Below are 9769 nucleotides of genomic sequence, written 5' to 3' on the forward strand. Positions count from 1 at the left end.
CGGCGGGGTGGGGGTGGCCGGGCTCCGCATCCCGCTTTGTGTCCGCTGGCTTAGCCTCCGGATACTCTGCCTTCCAGAGAAAGGAGCTAGTACACCCTCGGGATGCTCTGCTTTCCCAAGGAAGGAGTTCCTGCGATGAATACCAGTTAAAAGGGAGCATGGAGCATACGTGCATCCCCAGACACTCGGTGGGAGTGTCCTGTAAAGCGTTGAAATTCAACACCAGCACCCCCCCACCCCCCTCCCCGTGGGTTTGGCTTTGTTTTCTTAATCGAAAGACAAACATTTACAGTATTTGAAGGATTATGGATAGATTAAACGGAATTTAGCTATCAGAAATAGGATTTGATACGGTTCTTGCAGCCAGGTTGTAACTTTCTGATGCCTGAAAAAGCTCTTTGTTTAGGCAACAGCACTGTGGGAGCTTGGCAAAAAGCAAAGGAGCAGGGCCAGGAGTTGGATCAGGTGTGGTCCTACAGGTGGGATTATGGAACCGGGTTGTGTGAGATCCTGTGGGATATGGGTTGTGCTGCTGGTGTGGTCAGGAGCAGGAACATAGAAGAACCCTTGTGTTTTGGTTAAGCACTTGCCGGGTGTTGAGCCAAATAGTAGATCTGCTGGGATTATTTTATCTTCTTTGTAGTTTTACAAAAAAGCTAAATAATGTTATGGGCTAGATACTCCAATGTGATACTCCAAACAAACCATATGAAATGCAGCAGTGTGTGATGTAGGGAATTAAGGTATAGAAGATCTTTGGCTGGCTGTCCTCGGGCTACCTGCAGTTAGTCCCACCAACACAGCACATTTTCTCTTGGGCTTGTTTGGAAGTTACCCTTGGAACAATCCATACTGTTGCCAGTATTCATCATATCCAAGTAGATTATAAACAGGCTAAATGCTTGTTTTTAACTCATCCATCCTTGTTTAAATGGAATACTGTAATGAGGCTGGCCCAGCAGGAAGGCACCTGGGTGTGCTGGTTGGCAGCAGCTGAACATGAGCCAGCTGGGCCTACATGAGCAAGAGGTCAGTGACATCCTGACCTGGATCAGGAATAGTGTGGCCAGCTGGACCAGAGCCGTGATTGTCCCCCTGTACCTGGCACTGGTGAGGCCTCAATGTAAACCTGGCATTCAGTTTTGGGCCCCTCAGGACAAGAAGGACATTAAGGGGCTGGAGTGTTTCCAGAGAAGGAAACAGCTTGGGAAGGGTCTGGAGCACAAGTCTGATAAGGAGCAGCTGAGGGAGCTGGGGGTGTTTAACCTGGAGAAGAGGAAGCTCAGGGGGGGTCTTCTCACTCTCCACAACTCACTGACACAAGGGTGCAGCTAGGTGGGGGTCAGGCTCTGCTCCCAGGAAACAAGGGACACGACAAGAGGAAACGGCCTCAAGCTATGCCCAGGGAGGTTCAGATTTGACATCAAGAATTTCTTCATGGAAAGGGTTGTCAAGCATTGGAACAGGCTGCCCAGGGAGATGATGGAATCCCCATCCCTGGAGGTGTTCAATAAATGACTGGATGTGGCACTCAGTACTCTGGTCTAGTTGACAAGGGTTTGGGTCAAAGGTTTGACTCGATGGGTCAAAGGTTTGACTCGATCTTGGAGGTCTTTTCCAACCTAAATGATTCTGTGATTCTGAGACTACTCCCAAGGTAAGTGTCTTGGTTTGAAAGACAGGTGTCTGCTAAGGAAAGCAGAAGCTTCCCTTGGAATGGAAAATATGACCCCCTTCCCTCTGAATTATTATAACTTTGAAATTAAGCACCTTTCAGGCAAAGACATGGAAAAAGGAATAACAGTTCTTTACCAGTATGTCTATATAAAACAAGGCAAATCAAAACCCAACAATGGTAACACAACGAACAAGAACAGAAAACCCAATAAAGTTTCCTTCTGCTCTCTAAGCACTTTCCCCTCGGGTGCAGTTCCGCTCACAGCCGGCAGGGGCGCTGGTGGCTCCCGGCCGGGCAGGGCCGGTGCGATGGTTCCCCCACAGCTGCAGGGGGCGCTGTGGCGCGAGTTCCGTCACGTCTCCCTCTCGTGGTAATGGCGGGCGGGCTGGGGGGCAAAAATGAGGTGCAGCAGGAACCTCGGAGCAGCGGCTGGAATGGCAGAGGTGGGCACACCTGGGGTAGCAAGCAAAAGGTAGCAGAAGCTCTGCAGATGTAGCAGGATTTGCCAGGTGTCCCGGCAGTCACAGGGTCCCGAATGCACCCAGGAGAGGGGGTCCCGAAGTTTCCCCTGAGGCACCCGAGCAGATAGTGAAAGGGTCCTTTTTTTAGTGAGGTAGGGTGTTAATAAGGTTCCAGTGCAACAGCCGCTCCCACAAAAAGAGCTTAACTCCTGGCAGAAGGCAGCAGAAGATGGAACCAAGGAGCGGTGGTGAAATCTCCTGACAGCAACCACAGCCTGTTTCTCCTCCGAAACCGCGAGAGCAAGAGAGCAGGGAGCTGCGCCCAGCCCACGTCTCGAGGTATCTCTGCTCCTCCACAAGAAACCCCCCAGCTACGAGAAGAGCCAGCCACACCCTTCCTGTGGCAACTTCTTTTGTCTCTCTTAAGTATCGGTCGTTATGGCTTCTTAGCGACAGATGGGACAAAATTCCATGAGAGTAAGAAACAAAAGGAAAAATCCTAAATCTCAACAGCAGGATAGGTGTGAAGAGCAAAGACCCAGGAAGGAAATCAGAAGCAGAAAATATGCTACTAATGTTAAGGGTTTAGTTCAGACCAGAAATGAGCTTTTGGAGTGGAATCTCCTGATCTTGCCTGCTTAAATGTTGTTTTGGCTCACATAATCAGGGAGTTATACAGCATATGAACAGAAAAGTGTACGGTAGCAGTACATCAAATACACTGTAGGTGTTATAGGGCATTTGGGCCCTGGCAGCAAATTAAGCCAGGATTAAATAACCCACCAGACCAGTGTGTTGATGTCTATATAACTTAGGTCAAAGTAACAAAGTGCTTATATAGCTTGGGTTATAATATATCTACATAACCTTAATATCAATATAACCTAAATCATTACTTTTTATCAATATAACCTGAAGCATAGCCTTCTACACTTACATAGACTGAATCATAACTTCTATAGCTATATATCCTGATGCTTATATAACCTGAATCATAAGTTTTGATACCCATATAATCTAATATTAATAACTTTTTATACAGTGTAATGGCTAGTATATAGTTAACTAGTTGCTTATATGCAGAATAGAGAAAAAGAGAAAGAAAACAAAACAAAACACCAGGTGTATAGTTTTAGAGATAGGTAAGTGTAGTACTAATGAGAAATTGGCAAGCCAAAACCACTTATCCACACACTTAGCCACAAAACAAAGAATTTAGGCCAGTTAAGACCAGATGGACTGAAGAGCACCGTAACTGCGCATGCCCCGAAGACAAAGTTGAAAAGTTCAAGTGCGAAGAAGACTTTAGAAGTCTTCATCAAAGAAGACCCCCACAAGACCTTGGAACTGGGGAAATGCATGCATAGTGCAAAGAATTATCTAATAACCATGAGATCATGCTATGTAAATTAGTTCCAGCGCATATGTGATGATGCTGTAATGACATAGCAACATTAAGCAAAATTTACTGTATAAATATACCACAGCACTTGACAAAGGTGGGTGAGTTAGGAGGAAAAATCCCCCTCACCATCACCGCCGCAATAAACAGGTACCTGCTCTATAGACATCGGTCTATGGGGATTTATTTCCAGCCTATCTTTAGGGCATCAGTGTGATGTGGATGGTGAGTCCTCAGCACTGCTTCACCCTAAAAATGGGGCCATTGATCCACTACACTACTTGTGAACACAACCATTCTTAACTTCCATGTTACAGTAAAGAACTACCAGCAGATGGGACTACAGAAAACCCAAACATTCCCTGTTGTCCATGTCAGATTGTTTGGCATTTTTTCATTTCTGGTACTCTGCTTTAGAGCCCAAGATTGAGGGAATGTAAAATAAATTCTGGACTTCAAACAAGTAAAAACAACGTAAAAGTAAACTTGGTCATGTGTTCTTTATTTCTGGCAAAACTTCTGTTTATTTGCTGCTTTTTCTAACATTTTACGAATGTTGCCTAGTGAACATCTCCCTCTCTCTGAGATTATGAAATACAGGGGTTAATGCAATGCATATTTCTTTCTCAAAAGATTTCTGAGGATCCAGCTTTTTCAATGGAAGATTCTAGTGGTCAAAGGACTAGAAATCAGAAAACACCTGTTTTGGAGATTCAGTTCCAATCTGGTTTTTAGATACTTGGAAAGATGAATTAGATATTATTTAATGCATTAAGAAACCTGTTTGGTGTATTAGACCTGCCTTGGGGCTGAGGATTTTCTATACTGGCAGAATGAGACCTGTCTTTCCATAAATTAGCATGTTACTTCACACATTTCCTGCCAATGGCATTCCAGTTGTCTAGGGCCAGCAAGGACTTCTGAAAGGTAGCAGGGACTCCGCTGAAAGTATACTCAGACCCCTAGAATTTATAAACTACTTGAGGCTTCCAAAATAGCATTAAATTTCCATCAGTTTCAGGCAAATATAATGGATATACTGGAAACTAAAGCTATAGTATGTACATGCTCAGTAATATGCATGCCAGAACTCCACAGAAAATACTAAAAGGTGTATTTTCATCATAAGGAAAAAAGTGATATCTGACTTTGCATTTCACTTTATTTCTTGCTGAGTTTTTTCCCTTCTGCTTAGTAGTGCTGTTTTAGTAAGTCATGACAATAGAAGTCCTGTTTCAGCAAGATAACCACTGCAATATGCTTAAAGAGCAGCATTATCTTACTTGAGCAGGTACTGTTATGTATTAAATGGCACTGTAACTCAACTAAAAAAACAAGAATATTGCTAAGTACAATATTGAAGTCATCTCGTGTGGGACAGTGAGTGTCAGAAAAATAGGAGAGTTTTTTGTGGGAGAGTTGGCCACTTAAATGTAATGATCCATGTGTCCCTTCTTTTTCAGTTTTAACTAAGATCGAGAGTTTGTGATAGACATGCATGTTGAATGTTAGTTTGGAAATTGATACTTCAGAGATAAGGTTTTCCTTGTAACTTCAGTCTGCTGGCCCATCGCATCAGGGTAGGTTTCAATTATATTGGTTTACCAGCCTTCGAGATAGAGATTAGAAGGTGGTGGTCTAGGTTTTCCTCAGGTTACAGCAGGACCTGGGATGTGGTGGGCTGTCTCTTATCCACAGGGAAAAGTGCTTTTGGATTATATTGTCTTGACTTGATTCAAACAGAAATGAATGAAAAGCTTTTTGGAGGGGTTTTAGTTTGTTGAAACACAGAAAAAAATGCTTTTTATCTCTGGTTTACAGAAGGTACTGGCTCAGTTTCTATTGCAGTTACTGTTGTCAGAAAAACTAATCCACAAACACCAGAGGTTTATGTCCAAAAAAGAGACAGAGGAGTCCTGTTACTTTATTCGCATAAAGGGAGGGGCCGTGGGGTATTCCCCTGGGGTCTCTCAAACTGTTAGACGATACAGCCTCCTTTTTATTCTAATTTCCCAGCTGCATTTCCCTCTCTCTTTCCCCATTGGCTGAGGAAGTTGCGAGGTACAGACTCCCTGAATTGCCTAATAGAGACCCCCTTCTAATGTATCCCCCTCCCCTTTTTCTTTTCCTATGGAATTTATTGTTCTTCCCATTGCTTCTTTCATCTCTCTGTATCTATCTTTACCTATCAGCACACCCACAGTTTGTTTGTGAAGACAAATTTATCTCATTCCCTTCACTGTCATAAGCAGTCTTTGAAACAGGAATCTTTCAGCTATCATCAACAGTGGGAACTGCAGTGTCAGATTTTGGTTTGTGGAAAAATCCTTGTACTTCACTGTAAAACTAACCACACTTTTCAAATCAATCTGGCTTAAATCTGGTGGACACCAGTCTAAAAATATTTTTAATAATGCTCATAGGGGTTCTTTATCCAGAGTGATGGATCCTTAGTAAAGGACCCCTGCATCCCAGAAAAAAACCCAAACTTCCTTCTGCTCTATTTGTGCTGTGCTATATGCCCACTGCAAGGATTTTGATAAGGGCAAAATCCTAGTCACTACTGTTTATAATTGCCTTTATGTATCTGATTGACATTGCAACCCTAATCCCTCTCATTAGATTAAAAGATACAGTGAAATCCTCTCTCAATAAAATCAGTAAGGTGAAACTGTCTCCCTGAAATGAAGATATGGGGTTTATTATGAACAAGTCTTCATTACTGAGACTTCTGATTTACGCTGGAGGAGCTCACTGTAGTTAGGCTGTTTAAACACAAGATTAAAGCAATATTAATGTCTGTTACCATCTACTGGAATAAAATCCTGCTACCATAAGAATCTCTAATATAACAGGTGTGTGATAAGGGAAGGTTGGAAGCCTGAGCAGAACCAATTCAAACTTGAAATATGTACTTCATTTTGACTCTCAATTACCATTACCCCAACACAGCCAATTCTACCACTACATCATTACCCTAATTCCACATCTATGTGTCTTTTAAATATCCCATAATATGTATGAAAAAAGCTTATCCAATGAACTCTAATTCCAATAATATTCAGAGTAATATTCCCATGAAATCTAGTGAATTGAATAAAACGTGGTTGTCCTTTAAGGTAAAAAATAAGCCAAGAATTATTCTCAAGGCTTACATTAAAGAGGGTAAAAACAAAGACCATATGTCATAGTCCTAAAATTGTATTTCTGATTTTTTTATGTACACTTGTTTCCTGTATATCAAATGAAAGTATTTCCCTTGGAAATGAGATCTCAACACTTTGTATTCTTCTGAATGTGACACCTTTCCAACAGTCTACTCATGTCAATCTTCTGTGGACTTCAGCAGTTTGGGGTTTGGTCCATATCAAGCAATTTGTAAAAATAGAGAGCCATCAAAATCATAATAATTATAATTCTGTTTCATTATACTATTGCTGTCTGAAGGTCTTGATTTCCATCTAGGCTTGAAAGAAACTGGATAAAATAAATATTCAGTGACACAGGAATGAATGCAATTGACTACAGGGGGAATCAAACAACTGGATCTGATGCCACGTTCTCAGCCAGTAATTTGATATCATTTCTCTTTCTCACAGTTCTGAGGGAAATAACACTGCATGTGACTTGGTGCTTTTTATGAGTGGCAATGGCATAATTGGGATATCAGTTCGCAGAGATTGAACCAGAAACCATGCGCACATGCTCTAGCAAAGATATTGAGTTACAAGCAGTGGAATAATAATAACTTCCCAGAGTCCTTTCTGTGTACAAAGCCCTAGTTAATTAGTCAATACCTAGTAAGTAATTTAATTAAATGTAGTTGTCAGCAGCAGTATTTATAGCATTAAAAAATAAATAGTCCTTCAGTGACACCTTCAGCATTTCTGCCTTTTTTCCTTTTAAGGGTTGAGACAAATGAGATCTTTAACTGGGTCAGTAATATGTATTAGCCTTCCACAGTTATTAAAACAGTTATATTTGCTGGTTATATTATGTTATTTTATGTTGGTATTTTCCTTTTACCTGCCTAAATGTAATAAATAGATCATTTATTCAGCTCCCACACCAAAACATGGACATATTAATGAATGCATGTATTTATATATTGAAATTGCTGTCAGGATCAAAGGTGATGATCCTCCAATTTTGAAGAAGGTTAAGGCTTATTAAAGCCATTGTCCTTGTATGTCTCATCAACAACTATGGCACAGGGAGCAAGAACACATAAGTGCTTCTCCACAGGTCCGTCTGTGCTGCCAAAGAGATTATTTCAACTGTAATAACTGCATAAACTATCTTTAGAATAGTCTTCAAGATACTTCACAAGATATGAAAATTATTTTCTGGTGCATTAAAGACATTAAATTGGATTATAATCAAAACAATAAATTTTTATATTCTAAAACATGGAGTGAGTGCAGTTCTTAATAATCATGTGATGCTTTTGCTTTGTATGTTCCATTTGAAATGGACATGGTGATGTGAGTTATTAAATGTTAAAGTATTAAATATATAAAAAATAAAGCTCATTAACAAAGCAAATTGCTGAGTTTTGGTTTTAGCAGCATGTAATGCCTCACATCCAGCTTCTTACAGAAGTGGAATTCAAGCTTGTGTCTACACAGTGATACCTATTTGTTGTCAAAACATGATACAGAGGGGTTTGTGTAGTGCCAAGCCAAAGGAGACTGAAGAGGCTCAAGATCTGAATTCTGAGTCCTCTTATCCATGGCTGATGGGTTAATGGAACAAGACGAATAATTCTAACAAAGCAAATAATTTTTTTAGACTTATCTTTATTCCTGAATGCATACCCACCTAAGGTCGGAAGGAAATATCCATTCACAGAGAAAGCAGAAAAGTTCAAGAACTGCAGGATAACCCCACAAACCTTTCAAAGACTCTTAATGTATATATAGCTGTGGATTCATAAAACTGAATTATGTACAGTGGAAAGAAGATGATAATTCCTTATTATCCAACAGGAATTAATCCAGTTCACTTTCTTGATTATTAGCCATTTGAACAAACTACTTTCCATCTTAATTCTCAAGCAAAAACTCTTGTCCACTAAAAGCTGGCTAAAGGAGAAGCCTATCATTGGTGCTTGTTCTTTGAGTACTGTCTTAATTCATTCCTGGCAGAGCTGTGTTCAGTGCTGCATTTGACCCTGTTAACAGCAATTTATGGGGCTTTTGAAATGCAAGGACAGTGTCTTCAGACTGTCTTCAAAGCACAAAAATTCTCTTTCATCAGGCCTGTGCTGCCTTTCTCTTCTTTTATGTATGGAAGAATTATGATCATCACCTTGGAATTTCTTGATAGCAGCTGAGGGAGATGCTGCTTTGATTTTCTTAGCCAAGATTATTATGAACAGCATGAGTTGAGAAATACTTGCTAAATAAATTGCTTAATTATACAGAAGAATACTGCAAAAGTACTTCCTAGCACCAAAGCACCTAGCAGCTGGGAAAATTCTACCAAAATGAAAAATAAACTAGTATTTAACACAAAATAAGGAGATGTGCTACTGTATTTTAAGAAGTAACACAAAATCCCTCTCTACAGTAGCTGAGAGTTTTCATGTACACAAGTATACGATTGCCATCCTGTAAGAGCTGTATCCTACAGTTTAGGCTCTTGGAGTAAGAAAGATCTCTACTCCCTAGCCATTATTAATATAAGGACAGACCGTCCTTTGCTAATTTTAGCAGTCTGAAAAAGGCAAGGAGGAATAAAAATATTCCAGTACATCCATCCTCATTTTTGAACATGTTCACTAAATTTGTGTTATAATTTTACATTCCCAGTCTTGAGATGCCACAGAAAGTCACAGATGACTTTTCAGTAGTATGAAAACCTACTGAGCTTCCTGATTTAATTGCTATGAGTGCTGAACCCTCCAGTGAAGAAATTTATATAATCAGTTTGCAAAGGACAACCATTCCAAGAATTTGTTGCAAAGCATAGCTGTGATCTGTGTGAAGGCCTAATTCTAAGTCGGAAGAGTTAACTGCCTTTACCTGGAGTTTCCTATTTTATCTGTGGCCTTCATTTCCAGCGGTTTTCCTTTTATGCCAGAGATTACATCAAAGCACTATGTTAAGTTTCAGTGCCTCAAATCAATAGATTAATCACTTCATCAGCCTTCATTTTGGAGGATTGTTTTGAAATTAAGACAGATCTATATTATTTTAACCTTGTTTTTGTCTTCATGTGTAGGGA

The sequence above is a fragment of the Corvus brachyrhynchos genome, unplaced genomic scaffold (genome assembly GCF_000691975.1).
Source record: "Corvus brachyrhynchos isolate BGI_N302 unplaced genomic scaffold, ASM69197v1 scaffold246, whole genome shotgun sequence".
NCBI lineage: Eukaryota > Metazoa > Chordata > Aves > Passeriformes > Corvidae > Corvus > Corvus brachyrhynchos.